The sequence below is a fragment of the Octodon degus genome, unplaced genomic scaffold (assembly GCF_000260255.1).
Source record: "Octodon degus isolate 3935 unplaced genomic scaffold, OctDeg1.0 scaffold00011, whole genome shotgun sequence".
NCBI classification, from domain to species: Eukaryota; Metazoa; Chordata; class Mammalia; order Rodentia; family Octodontidae; genus Octodon; species Octodon degus.
The window spans coordinates 16,373,366-16,388,466 of record NW_004524587.1 but is presented as its reverse complement, the minus strand read 5'-3'; the positions used below and the strand labels follow the sequence as shown (position 1 = coordinate 16,388,466).

The 15,101-nt window shown below is 45.9% G+C and overlaps 1 long non-coding RNA gene across 1 annotated transcript in view; it reads left to right on the top strand.

Annotated features, from left to right (window-relative positions):
* Positions 1–1,791, top strand: part of LOC111815095 — a 13,427-nt gene extending 11,636 nt beyond the window's left edge. The window contains exon 3 of the long non-coding RNA XR_002819889.1: positions 1,782–1,791. This is a non-coding gene — a long non-coding RNA (uncharacterized LOC111815095). The remainder of the gene's footprint in view (positions 1–1,781) is intronic.
* The last annotated feature ends 13,310 nt before the right edge of the window (positions 1,792–15,101 follow it).

The following is a 15,101-nucleotide window of genomic DNA, read 5'->3' as shown; positions in this document are numbered from 1 at the left end:
AAAAAAAAGTGCAGTTGCCGTAGTTTAAGGCGGCTCTTAACTTTTTACAAGGAAAACTAGAAAAGGTCAACAACTAACTTTTGTCTTGTCTGCTCAACACTGAGGATTTCCAGAAATCTTACATCCTATCGGATGAAATGTCTGTAAATTAGGCGAGTATATCTTCTTAGTTTTGTGATGTACTCAGCAAGACCAACCTCCCAGCCCCTCTGGATGAGGGCATCCCTCTCTTCCTCCAGTGCCAGGTTCGCATCAGGTCTATCTATGGATGCTGCAGCCAGGGAAGCCACGGTCTTGCAGTTCTCCGCCGTCACTTCTGCGTACAGGGCATTCCCCACAGACGTGAGGCTGGCCCATTCATTCTCACTGAAGGGCATCTCCACATCATCCAAAATCTCCAAGTCCTTGGGTTTGGACACACCTGCCATCATATGATCTTTTATTCTTTAGGGAGAGGCAAAGGTCTCAGGACCGTAGCGCCGGGTGGCCTCTAGAACTTTCCACAAGAGACGACTGAGACTCCAGGCAGCAGCCCTCAGAAAAGCAGGGTTCTTACTTTGTAAACATCCTCATCCTGTGCAAGTGGAGGGCATGGGCCTTGTGTGAGCCCTACGCCCGACCCCAGGTTACCTGCTTATAATATACAGAAAGGAGAGAAGCCACAGCTACTGTTCCTCCCTTTGCTCTCTGCTGTTTTCTGCTGCTGGCTGCCTTTTCCATGTGCTGCTCTGCCTTGGAGCCAGCTGAGTATGAACCGAAACCTCCACTAACTGTGAGCTAAATAAACCTTTCATTCCTTAATTCCGTGTGTCAGGTATTCTGTCCCAGCAATGAGTGAAAAGTAATAGAGATGGAAGACAAGGTGTTTCCAGGTGACCTAAAGTGTCTTCCACATGTGGACCTTACCAAAGCCACAAGAAAAATGACAAGGGCTCAGAGTCAACAAAGCATGCATCCTTTGCCCTTCTTCATTTCTCAACAGGAGGACGAGGAGATACAGGAATGGAGAAATTATAAAAAATTGCATAGAGAACAGGACTCAAAATCAAATTCATGTTACCCACCTACAATTGCATGCAATGATGTAAAAGTACCTATGTCTTTGTCCATGTAGGGGAAAAAAAAAAAAAAAGATGATTGTGTACTCAAAGAGATAATTCTCTGTGGTCTCTCAAAATTCAACCAGGATGACCAGGCATCCCATCTGCTTAAATAAACTGTCTCAAGATAATGGTTAATCATGGATCCCCAGCTCACTCTTAAAGTATGGTATCTCAATGTAGATGATCATTCCATAGCCATGCTGTGGCTACAAATGAGAGACACATAAGAGGCTTGGTGAATGTCTTGATTAAATCATAATCTCTGGAGATGAGGTCCAGCCATTTGGAATTTTTATTTTTAGAACTTTCCCCAGTGAGTTTAATGGGCAACCAACATTCAAGGTCACTGCCCTTAACAGAAAACAGCACTCCCTGATGAGCGAAGGTGAGCAGAGAACCACATACCAGGTTGCCACATGAACCCAGCTAAGCTGAGTCACCTTGTGTTCAGGGGAATGGAGGCAGCACAGGGGGATGCATGGTAAGAAGACCCCATCAGTGGCCCACTGTTCCCACTGGTCTTTCTGTTCATGTCTACTTACCTGCCCACTCGGGGAAGGGTTGTGTTTCTGTGGCTGGCACCAGTATAGCGGTAGGCAGGACCTTAGAGCTCAGCTCACTTCCACAGAGAAGCAGTGAGAGAAGTCTTCAGTTTCACCTTGAAACAAGGAGGAAGAGCACAGAGAGACAGATTTTTCCACACATTTTGGGAAGGATCTGCCAGAGAATTCCATCGAGGCACAGGGAGCTGGGTCCCTGGCACAGGTCGGCCCCAGAGGCCAGGATGAAAAGACATTCTGTGCTTGACTTTGTGAACAGACTGTCTCCAAATGCTCCATCTCCTCATCCATACTGTGAAGTGAGGCTCTGGCCTCTCACTGCACACTGGGGAGGCTCCTGGGAAGAGAAGGGCCTGCCGTGTCCTTGTCCCCACCACCGAGAGCAGAGCCCGTCCCCAGGCAGCTCCCTGGGTTTCAAATCCGTTTCACAGTTCTGTCACTCCTGACCAAAAAGCATTTCCAAGAGCAGCAAGCGCACATGGGGGCTTGGGGCAGGTCTCCTTTTACTGAGGGACACAAATGTCATTACAGCACCTGGAGGCGGCTGACAGCTCCCAACTACGTTCTAACTCCTTATGACATTACACCTATTACTGCTTTTCAAGGCTATGTTCCTGAAAACGGCTTCGGTGATGCATTAGGAAACCTATCCCATAAAATACTATTTGAGAGACTTCACTCTATGGGAAAAATTGGTCATTTGTGGATTTAGCAATCACAGTTTGGATTCATGAATAAGTAAGAAAAATATTGCCAGACTCCTCTATGTAAAATGAAAAACTTGTGTACTACCACCACCAATAACACACACACACACACACACACACACACACACACCTCTCGCTCTTCACATATTCAGACTTCATGCTCTTTGCTGACCTGAAAAGTAGAAAGGATTATTTCCATGCATTTTCAATTTGCATTTTGTATCAGTACGTCTAAGCAACTTTGCATGAATGTAAGCAGCGGCCTTGCTTCTTTTTCTGTGGATTCTATGACCTTTGCCCAATTTTCTTATTGATTTGTAGAAGCTTTTAATATGTTAGAGAAACCAGCCCTTTCTCTGTGACATAACATGTGAATATTTCAAATTTGATGTTTTATCTTTTGATTTTATTCATTTAGCTAAGACTGTTTTAAAGTAATTGGATGCATTAAAATTTTCTTTTATGGTTTCTAAGTTTTGTATCACACTTTACAAAGTCTCAAAAGGAAAACGTTTTTCATCATTTATATCATGTGAGATCTTAAATAAACTGAGCCAGGCAAAAATCATTCAAGGGAAAAATGCTCAAATAAAACTTTAACTTAACTTGTCCCTCTTCCTATATGTGCAGACCATGGTACCCCAGGAGAGAAAACAACTTATCTGGAAGCTACACCATGGAGTTTCCTACCAAAGGAACTCTTTCTCACAATACCATAATCCCAAATCCCAACTTTAGGTAATGAGATTCCTCTGCTCATTGTGGTGACCTTTATTTATGAGCCATCTGCCCATCTTTGTAAGACCGGGGGATCTCTGTTCTATCAAACCAGCAGCTTCTACATCAGTTGGGGTCTCCAAGACAACTTTGACGATAATTGCATAAAAATAAATGAGACTCTGAATCAATACCAAGAGTATCAGGAAGACTCGTGGGAACTCAGGGCGCTTCCTCTTAAGGGTGCTTGGATGCACTCCTGTCAGTTCCTAGGAACCCCACTGTCCTGTGCCCACCAAACCTGGTCTAACTAATCCCCTCCATGCTGACACTGTCCCTCCCATAGGACCACTCTTGCCTGCCTCTTTGCATACAACTGGAAGGGGACACATGTACCTCCTCGGACTCAGAGGAGACAGGACAAGTATATATCTGGTGGTGGCAACTGAACTCAGAGCCTCCCTGGAGCACCCAACCTGACTCATAGGAACTGACGCCTGGCTCTGATCATATCACGGGCACTTGTTTCCCCTCTCACGTCCCTAAGGTCTCTGAACCCCATTTTGGACCCAAATGTGGTAGTGACTGGGCATCATAAGCCGGTCACAGGTCCTGCAAACAGATCTGGTCTCTTTTCCAGTTTTCTTGGCTCAGCTGCCAGGTCCCTCCCTTGCTTCTCTGGCTTCCACCTCTCAGAAAACCCTGGCCACTCTTGAAGTTTTCACAGGGTTTAGAAACAGTGCCACAAGTCAGTTTTGTGTTGAACATAGCCCAGTTCCTAAATCAGAGTACACGCAGAGGATCCGTTATTTGTGTAGGAGGAAGTTAAAACTCTGAGAGGAGGGTGAGACTCACCCAAGGTCAACAGCTAGTTGGCTGCCCAGCCAGAATTCGAGTCCGTCCTGGCTGACTCCCTGCCCAGTGCTCCTGTCCAACCCGCTGTGGCTCCCAGGCCAACTGCCTCCCACTTCCTTGGGGGACTCTCCTGGTGAGAAGTCTACTTTTTAATTCTATCTGTGCTGAAAAGAGAACAGGTTGACTTTGTAATGTCATCAAATATTAAGCTTGATTTTCTCAGCTACTGACATCCAAATTGCCAGAGCGCTCGAAAGCCCCAATGGAGCCTGTTGGCTGTGCTAATAGAATCTGGGCTTGCAGCTGGGGAGGAGGGGCAGCCCCTCTCAGCTGCAGGCGGACACTGGGGTGGGAGCTTCACAGCTTGGTGACCAACCTCGAGGAAGCCAGGGACAAGGCAAAAGCTGATAAGGACAGATGGGGGTAAGGGTCCTCCATTAAAATTTTAAACCATGAGCTCTCTCCGTGACCACACAGATTTGAAATGCCATCCTTGGACCATGGGAGCAAAGAGGCTGTTAAGGTTATTGTGCGAAGTTGCCAAAAATGGAAGACACAATGCATCACTTGTCCTCTGGAAATTTTTTGAAAGAAAAGTTCTCTGTGACACGAAACACGCTGTGCAAACAGAGGCAGGAGGAAACTTCAACATTCTTCCTAGGTTTCCCGAGAGTAACACTAGCATCACATCTTGATTTGAGGGGGTGGAATAGATACATCTCTGCAGTTAGAAAAATGCCCCCAGGATGGAGGTGTAGCTCAGCCTGCGGTACAGCACATGCTTAGCAGATACAAGGTGCTTGTTCAATCTCCAACACTAGAAAAAAATTGGGCTCTGGAGTTAGAAGCACCTGGCTTTGGCCTCTGAATTTCACACTAAGCAAATATGTTAACTTCTCTGAATTTTGGTGGCCCTTTCTATAAAATGAGACTAATAATGCCGTCCTCAAGTACTGCTTTGAAGGCTTACTCGAGTAGAGTACATTCTAGAGCACCTAGGACCTGCTTGTCCCCAGCTAGAAGCTGAGGAGCTCTTTTTTTAGAGCCTAAAGTAGACTTGGTGGTTTACTTACTCCGACATCTTAATTTTTCAAGTGGGGAAACTGAGGCCCAAGTAGCGAAGTTAATTATCCCCGGCCCTCAGCAGAATCAAATTCAAGTCTTGACCTTCTCTGGAAATGACCTTCCCCACAACAGAGACACCTCTACCCAGGTATCTCTTCCCTTCTCCTCCCTACAAGCTCAGCATCTCTAAATGTCCAGTGTGAAGTGCCCGAGGAAAGGGTGGTAGCTGGGTGTGGTGCCACTGCTGCCGATGCTCAGGATCTCTGCCTACCAGGCCAGGGCTGACATCCAACCCTGAGAAGTAGGAAATCCCTATGTGACTTCCCCAAGCTGACAGGCCAGGGTGGACAGGTGGAGTAGGGAAACAGAGGAGGGCAGAGAGATTCTTGGAGTTGCGAAGCCCTGGTGAAAATCACAGCATCGAGGCCAGACAACAGAGCTTGGTTTTGATGCTGTTTTCAAGTAATTGCCTCCCACCTCTTCTGGGCTTTGTTTATGCAACTGAACACCTAAAGTTTTGCAGCCAGACGACAGCAGGTACACTGTCTGTGGGGCATGGACCAGGGCATGGCCCGATCCCAAACACAGGCTGGAATTCCAATGCTGCGCACTGCTTATCCTACCTGTCTTTCATCCTTAACACAATATTATCAAGCCCCATTACAGTTAGAGAAACTGGGGCCCAGAGAGGCCACATCACTTCCTGCAAGACCAGCAACTGGTAAAGATCATGCCCGTGCTAAGTCCCAGCCTCACTCTCCTCCATACCTGCCTGCCCTTAGCAAATTCCTAGCCCTTTCTCAGTGACTTCCCATCCATGGATCACTAGGCTCTCCATGTGAACCCCATTTCCTCATTAAGGTATCTAGGTTCAGAGCAACTCACTCAGGAGTAGGAAGCTGATATCAGCCACCACTGAGGTCATGAATCCATCAGTGGGACTCTGAGAGCTTGGTGTGAAGAAATCTGTCACTTCCAATATGATGTCCTGCAACGATTGACTTCTAGTCGGGGTGGGGATCTACAGGGTGAGTGAATAATCAAGACTAGAGCTAAGTACAGGATCTGAGAAGCTGGCAGGAGAAACCAGAGCTGGGGTCCTTAGTTCTCACCTGTCTAGAGTCTATGGCAGTTATAAAAACAAATTACAGAAGTTTGGTATACATGGCAAGATTAAAAGATTCCAAAGGATGTCCAGTAAGTACATTACCCAGATGGGATGTGACCAGTCTCACCACATTTATTAAACAGCTGCATTAAGGACTGTGGCCCAGTTTTGCCCTTCTGCCTGAAAAAGATTCAGGAGGAGGGCTCACACCCCTGAGTCACCTTACACAGTCACTGTGCTCAGTGCTCAGTTGTCTGGATAAACACAGATGTTCTTGCGATTAAGCTCCCTGGCTCTTACATTTGACCTTCAACTGACAGAATGACCCCAGCTCCACAGACTTTGGCCACGATGATACCTATTGCCAGTTGCAACAAAAAATAAATCTTACATGTGGGATCAAAATGTTGGGGTGAGCATGGCAGGCACTTCTGGCACACTGTGTCCAGGAACCTACAAAGAATACCCCTCAGTCTCAAGGGGAAGGAAGGTGGTTTCCACTGTAAACATTAATACACAGGCTACCTGGACCCCTCCTCTGGTGAGGGACTTCAGCAACCTCCACCAAACTCTGCCAGAGGGCAGAAATCATGCTAAAGTGGCTACACAGCAGGCTGCAATCCTCCAGCAAAGGCTGTCTGCCAGGGGACTCTGATGATTTGTAATCAAATTGTGTTTCATTAAAGAGAAGGTGTCCAGAGGTTTCCTGTTGGCTGCATCCTTGCAAATTAAAGATAATGGAGTTAACAGAGAACAACTGTAAGTCAGATACAACAGGCAAAGTGAGCACAAAGAAACTTCATCTCTTTGGATGCATAGACCTGACCTATGGGCCTGCTCGGTGGGAGCAGAGCTGGTTCTGCTTTTTCCCTGAAAGCTGGGTTCATGGTAGAACAGCCTGCAGTTTCCTGGTTCTGTTGGGCCCCTCTCTGGCTCTTCTTCCCATCTTTATAATAAGGAAGATTTGTCTGACAGCCCACTGTCCCAGTTTGCCTTCTGGGAACAGTAGGTTTCCATGAGCACAAACTTCTGTGCTAACATCTTAGAGAATGGGGATAAATTAGTCACCCCACAGAGCTTTCTGAGGTTGCTGACTGTGGACATTGTGTGATTTTCTGATTTTCCTTGGAATTACTAGGGTGCAAGCATCCATGAGCCTACTGTAAATGTGCCATGAACCTAGTAGGTTTTGCAGCACAGAAAAGAAACTGCACAGGGGTTGCCCACGCCCTGGTTCCTGTTCTTTCTGAGCCCTGGGAACTTGGTACTGGCAAAGGGTCAGGAAGTGTGCCCACCCACTGAGCCCTCCATAGCCGCAGAGGTCAGCAAAGCAGCTTTCTGTCTTCCAGGCAAAGAAATCAGAGCCCAAAGCAGCTTTGCAATTTGTCTTGAAGTGAGACTCCACCCCATCTACATCTGTCTACCCCAGGTACTGTGGCTCCCAGCCTGCGTCCCTACACAGCCAGGAATGGCCCGTGTTTGATGCAGGTGTGCTCCATTTACCTCGGAGCACAGTCGGATCCCCTTGTCCAGCATCCCACTTCCTGTGTGTCCGTTCTCCCCGGGACCCCTTGCTGCTCACACATGTTGGGAAGGGTGGTCAGTGTCCTGAAATTTGATAGCCAGCTGTGGACTCCACTCCACACTGCAATGGATGCATGGTTCTAGGAGGAGGAAAGAGTCCAGAAGTACAGACAGGTGGGGGAAGGTCAGGCTGCCCCAATCTGCAGTCAGGGGGATCCCTGGAGCAAAAGCCCCAGAAGCTAAGCATCCTCTGAGGCCCAAACTGGGCCAGAGAAACCCAGAATGCCAGCCAAGAGGGATGGAAACCCAGGAGGAAATGGGCCCTGGGAGAAGGCGGCAGCGTGTGATTTTTAATTTACTTTTTCTTGCCCTGAGACAAAAATTAATTTGACTTGGGAAAAAAAATGTAACTTTTTACTTGACTTTTGAAAGTAAAATTTCTGCAACTCTTTTTCCACTTAACAGAACATTTCCTCAATTTCTAAGGCATAATGTTAATATTCACCAAGGATGGGGAATTCCCTTGGCTCAGCTCATACATCACCGAACTGATTTTTTTTTCCTAATTTCCTAGTAATACTGGCTGGGTTATGCTAACAGGAGAGTTAACAGCTAATTTTGCTACAGGGAAGATAATAACAGGAAATGATCTTTAATAATGAATTAAATAGATTTCTTGAATCCTGATTCCCTTTATTAGATAAGGTCAATGGCATTTTAAATGAGCAAATCTTCCTATGACAGCAACAAGATACACAGAACATTGTCAAGCTGATTCACAGGGTAAGGCGTGAGCTCGGAAGATCACGCTGCAGACGGTAGTGATCCAACGCGGTGCTTCAGTCATGGACTTCAGACTCAGACCTGGACACCAACCCATCCTGGCTGTGTGACCTTCATCACAGCCTGACCTCTAAGAAGCTGTCGCCTGAGTCATTCCTGGGGGGACAATTCCTGCTTTGTGGGGCTTTCTGATCTGTTCTATCTGCCCCTTGCGCTGTGTAATGGATGCGGTATATGCGATGTATTCAGCCTTCAGAATAATTCCCCTTAAAATAGCCTATCGGGACTCGATTAACCCATTTCCAGACAAGTGAGGTCAAATACTTGCAAACCATGCACTTAGCAAGACAGAAGATTAGGACCCCATGGTTCGTCCTCTGACCCCAACCTATCTCCTCATCATCCTTGCTCTTTGAAGTAATAGTCTCTACTTTTTTTTAATCACATAGATTCTTTGGTTAAAAGGTCTTTGAAGATATATTTCCCAACCTATATGTCAATAGGAACTTATTAGTCACGCACCTGTTCTGCTTTATTTAGCATATATAAACTTATAGGTGCATGTGTCTCTGTATAATCTGACACACTGGAGACAAACGGAAGACGAAGTAGAGACAAACTGAAGGTCTGGTGTTCTCTGGCAGGGAGAGAGAGCTGCGAATAAGCTAGCAAGGTGGAACGGTATGGCGAACGACCCTGGAAATAAGCGCCTCCTCGGGGCTGCAAAGCCAACTGGGACTCCTTTCATCAAAAGGGAGGCAGAGGCTGCAGAAGTTAAGAGTTCTCTCTGAACCACCCCGGAGAGTCTTGATTTGTGGGTACCTCACAAGTTCTAGGGAGCCACTAAAGATTCTTGAATAAGAGCACGCAAAACAGGAATGCTTGCCTTGGTAATTTACATAAGCGGGAGCTGCAGCCCAGCTGAAACGGGCTGTCTGTGTCCCCTTAGCCAAAGCCCATGTGTGGAGGTTCCAGTTCCCAGAAGTTTCCAAAGCAGGGGATGTAATTACAGTGTTTTAAAGCAAACAAACCCACACCCGAGTGGGAGGGCTGCATATTTATTTCACTAATTAGAGGGAATTCACTGAGAGGATGTACGATGTCAGGCTTTTTTTTTTTTTTTGTAATACTAATTGACATTTTCTTTTGGCATTTTATTAGTAGCTCATCTTTATTTTTATTGTGCTCTCAATAAGGTAACAAGGCAAAGCATCACACTGTCTGGCAATAAACGAGTGTGAATCACGCATCGCATAAACAGCAGTGTCCCAGGAAGCCCGAGAGGCAGAGCGCCAGTTATCAGCCAGAAGCAGGGAGGGAGGGGCACAGCGAGGCCTTGGCCTGTCGCAGACCTTCCTGTTTGCTGCCTGGCTGCTGATGCTGTGGTTCTGCCCGACCCAGCTCCCAAAGAGGCCGCGGCCAGACCAGGCCTACACTGCATCCCGATGACCGCGAAGGACTCTCAGGTCATTAGACGTCCCCGCCCCTTCTGCTGCTTCTGCCTGTCTGCTCTTCAACACGAGAAAGAGCGAGAAACTGAGAAAACCAGAAACTGGCTCTCCCCTGGGAGCAGTTAATCCGAGTTCTCTGCGAACCCAAGATGTGTCCCTGCTCAGCATAAGGCAGCTGGAAGAGGACCTTGGACTCTTGAACAGACCTGGTTCCAGTCATCTCTCTGAGACTATCTTTCTACTGATAAATACCTACCTTTTGGAGTTGTACTAGTAATTAAATTAGGAAATTAAAGAAAGCATTAAACACAATGCCTGATGCGTTCATGTATCCCAAGAAGATGTACTGAGGACAGACAATTAATGTAGCTCAGGAAACTTCAGAGGTGGACATAGTACCTACAAAACAAATGTGCTTAAGAAATACCATAAAAACTCTTTCTTAGTGAAGGCAGGCAGAATCACAGACCAGAGCAATACATGCCTCTCTACATGTCTCTCTCCAACAGTGTGGGCAGCAGAGAGCCGCAGAGAAGGGTGATAGCAAAAGCCATGTAATAGGCAGAAAACCATGTCACGATCCCCTACAGAATATAGCATAGCAACTGGTTACGTGGCATTTCAATGATATTAAGTATTATAAACAATCTAAGGATCATTTAAATTATATGAGAGGATATGTATAGGTTATATGCAAATCCTGTGTCATTTTACAGAAGGGAATTAAGCATCTTTGGATCCGGTACCCGGGGGGGGAATTGGAACTTATCACCCACAGATACATGGGGATTGCAATATTAGGCTAAATAAAGCATACTATTAAGATCAAATCTACCGATTTCCTTATCTTTTAAATGTAGCTACTAGGAAACTTGGAATTGCGTGTGTAGCTCATGCTGTTTCTATTGGACAGCGCCTGCCCAGTGAATTCTGGATGTGTGGGGCAGACAGTGGCTGGAGGCAGAAGCAACATCTGGGCCATTTCATCCCAGCCAAACGCTGCTATCCTCTCAGCCCAGCCCTGGCTCCCTGGCTGCCAGTTCACTGAGTAATTAAAATGCCTTGAAGCAGAGAGCCGGCTCCTGAGTGTGCTCGATGATGCTCAGAGTTCTGCAAAGTTGTCTCAGCAGGAGACATCCAGGCAGCATTCTCAAACACCCATGTCATCCAGGGCAGGGACAGGGCCAAAGTGCCTGGCTCCCAGCCCTGTGATCTGGTGGCCATAGCTCACACACGCCCGGCAGCAGCTATTTCACTAGGTAAATTAAAAAGCAACCAGCATTTTCCTCTCCAACTGGCAGCAAACGAATTGTTTTTCTATGTCTATTTCCCTCGTGAAGGGTTCCAGAAAGCCCGTGGGATCTATCCCAATAGATCCAGGCGTGATGCTTCCAGGGATGGAGAATGGACAACGCAAACATTGTTTTGATATCATTTGGCTTCAGTCTGCGTGTTCCACGCTAAGACTGGAAATTAGCCGGCAGTGCTGCTGAGCTTTCTAGATGAGGACCTTGAACCTATGCTCCACCCCCCTCTCCTCCATTAGCAAAATGTGGAAGCTGGGTCGCATGGCCTGGAACATTCCAGAAGACACACGAGCAACATGGGAAAGTGTATCTCAGTCACCAGAACCACAGTTCAAGTCCAGGTTCTACACTTACTGAGCCTACAGTTTGGAGCAAGGGATAAATTAGTCTGTATGAATTCTTATTTCTTATTTATAAAATGGGAATTCAGATAATGGTAATCTCATAGGTTGTTGGTATGGTTAGATTAAATAATGGGGGAAAGATGTATAGTACAATATTTGGCAACCAGCAGGCACCAAATAAAATCATCTCATAAATAAAGGCTTCACAGTTTTGTTTTTCTTTTTAAGTCACAAGTGCAAGCCTCAGAAGTTTTGGACCTAGCTGGGGTCTGGCATAACTTCCAGCTGGGTCTGAGCAAACCAGACTGAGGGATGCAGACTCCACCCCAGAGAGCAACATCTGGCAGAGAACGGAGGTGTCTCTCCTTCACGATGCTTCCAGGCTTAAAGGTCCCCACTGCCCTGTGGTCCCAGCGGGCATAGCTGGGACTGGGGATCAGGACCCTGGACAGGAATAATTCCTGCATCTATTCGGGAAATTCATTACTATTATAATTTTATCATTTATGTTTCAGAAGTCACTTTTTTAACATTCACTGTCTCAGTGCAGAGAGTTGGTCCCTCAGGACTGTCTGTGGCCAGCTGGACCCAGGGTCTCTTAGCTCAAATCCGTGACACTGACCTCCCACTTAGGTCAGAGGAGAAGCAAGATGTTTGGAGATTGTCTCGTCTTTCTCTGACACTTTATTTCTTTATATGCCATACCTTTATTATGTTTGCATTAGATTAGTCATGAACATTGTAGGGAACTTTGGAATTTTCCCTCCTATTTTGAGGTAGCAGAGTCTGTATTTCATTTCCAATTCATCTTCTCAAGATATCAAAAAAATCCCAAATTTTTCTTGAATCTTCATGACCTAAACAGAATTCCAATACAGAATTAAGTAGCTAAAAATTAAATGCAATTACTGAAGTTTATTTTGTTTAATATTGTGAACAAGTTCTACAAATCTGATAATTTTGATATAATCTAATTTCTATTCTTCTGTTCTGTATTATTTTTTAAATATTATTAACTTTGGTTGGCTCAGAAAGGAAATAAAATTCTTCCTAAAACTATCTAGTTTATTCTCCCAATATTTATGTTAACTGTCCCTCTATCTTCTTATTAACTTGTCAATGGAAAGTATTTCAAGATGATTAACTTTCACGATCAAAATTCATTATTTCAATACTTTATTATTGTTACAATTCATGTTTCCAAATTGAAAAAAAATTAAATATTAATAAGGAAATTTTAACGTACCATACTTCCAGAATGCTTACCTACATGTGGAAATACATATTCAGATACTAATAAGAGACCCTAAAAAACGTACATTTCTATATTACTAGTAATTGTTATGTAAATAAGATATGATAACTATCTGTATGATCGCTGATGACTCACAATTCACAGAATCTAGAAATAACATTTGGCGCTCAGCCATCCAAAGCTGAATACCAAGGTCAAAACCAAACTTTCTTTCATCCCACATCAAACAGGATTCAATCAAGAAAACAGAAATTGCTCAAATGGAATTGATTCAAGGGGCTGCCAAATAAGTACAATGCTTGATTTTGCCTGTACCTTGGCCTGGGCCAGAGGGTGGCCACGTAGTTGGCTGCACATCATTCTAGGTGTGTCCCTGAGATTGTTCTGGATGTGATTAGCGTCTGAACTGGTAGACTGGGAAAAGTGGGTGCCCTCCTCCCTGTGGCCTGAAGAGACAAGTAAGGGAGAACTCACTCTCTGCTTGATCTGCTTCAAACCGGAAGACTGGTTTCCAGCCTTTGACCTTCACTCAATGTAATTTATCCCATTAGAATTCGTTCTCAGATTGGGACTAGCCCCCCAGCTCTTTCTTAAGGCAGATATTGGAACTTCTTTGCATCCATAGTTGTGTGAGCCAACTCTATGTAAGTGTGTGTGTGTGTGTGTGTGTGTGTGTGTGTGCATGTTTCTTATTGGTCTATTTCTCTAAATAAACTAAACCAACTTGAAAAGTAATGGAAGAGCTTCTAAACCAATCACGATCCAGTGAAGCCATCCAGAGTTAAAGCAGCAGGACACTACTACTTCCAGGCGAAAAGGACAGAAGGAAGAGATAGTGTGCCTGGAGCTTGGGGCGGGGTCTTACAGTGCAGACTAGGACCTGCGTCCTCTATGACAGGAGCTGGAATCACAGAGGAGACACAGCCACTGCCTGAAACCCAATCAAGCAGAGTGAGGAGCAGAAACCGCTGCCTTCTCCCTTCCACCAGCCCTTCCAGGTTCCTGAGCGAGCTTTGCTGCCTTCTCCCTTCCACCAGCCCTTCCAGGTTCCTGAGCGAGCTTCCCAGTGGCTAAAGCCAAGTACCAGTTACCAGGAGCCAGTAGTGTTCATCCCAAGCCCCTGTCTTAAAGATCAAAGTCAGGAAAGATTAAAGAATGGACCTGGGGGCAGCCAGCTAGCTCAGCAGGCTAAAGCACCTGCTTAGGTGTAGTGACCAAGGTTTGATCCCCGACATGCCATGCCAGCCCCACCACCAGGGTGTGCTGAGACAGTGATTGAGACTGGGCGTGGTGGCGCTTGCCTGTAATCCTAACGCTTCGGAGGCTGAAAGCAGGAGAATCACTATGAGTCTGGTCTATGTAGAGAGATCCTATAGACCCTGTACCAAATACAAATAATAATAATAATAATAATAATAATAATAATAGATAAAATAAAATAAAAGACAAAGGACAGACCTGACCACAAGTGAACAGAGGACAAACACCATGCCTATGTAGTGCACTGTCCTTTAAGAAAAGGTGGTTTCCCAATTACCATGAGTGAACTGGGGTTCTAAGAGCTGAAGTGATTCACTTAAGGTCACACACACAGCTGGTGGGTGGGAGGGTCCACATCGCAGTAATATTAAGCCTTGAAACAGGCAGTTAGACCCCTGTGCTCCTGATGGTGTTTCTTTAGTTGTCTCGGTAGCTGGGAATTCTTCTCTCTGTCACCATTCCAAAGGCCTCACGTTCCTGAGAGAACGGTGCTTTTCTGTTCGATCACTTCTTTACACACCATATCTGCAGGGCTCACATTCCTGAATGAGGAGCCCTGCCTGTGCAGGAGGGCCTGCTCGAAAGGAAACGTGGGTCCCACATGTCCAAATCACCCCTCAGCCCTGCTTCAAGAGTAAGACTCATAGGAAGTTGTCTGCCACCAAGAAAAAAGAGGGAACACCAATGCCCCAGGAAATCCTCAGCCTCTTTCCCACAATGATGTTGCATTTCTAAGATGTCTTGGTCCTGGCAGACCAAAAGTGGTCTCTGAAGAAAATTCCACGCCCAAATAACCCTGCAGCCAGGAACTGAAGACACAGCTATTTGTTTCACATTTCAGAGGCACAGTACTTCTCTCAACTCCTTCTCAGCCACAAGAAATAGATAAGAGAGCTGGGTGTGATGGTGCACACCACAACCCCAGCACTCCAGAGGCTGAGGCAGGGAAGGAGGGAAGGGAGGGATAGAGGAATGGGAGGACGAAGGGAGGGAGAATAGAAAAGAAAGCAAAGGAGAGGAGAAGAGAGGAGAGGAGAGGGGAGGGGAGGAGAAGAGAGGGGA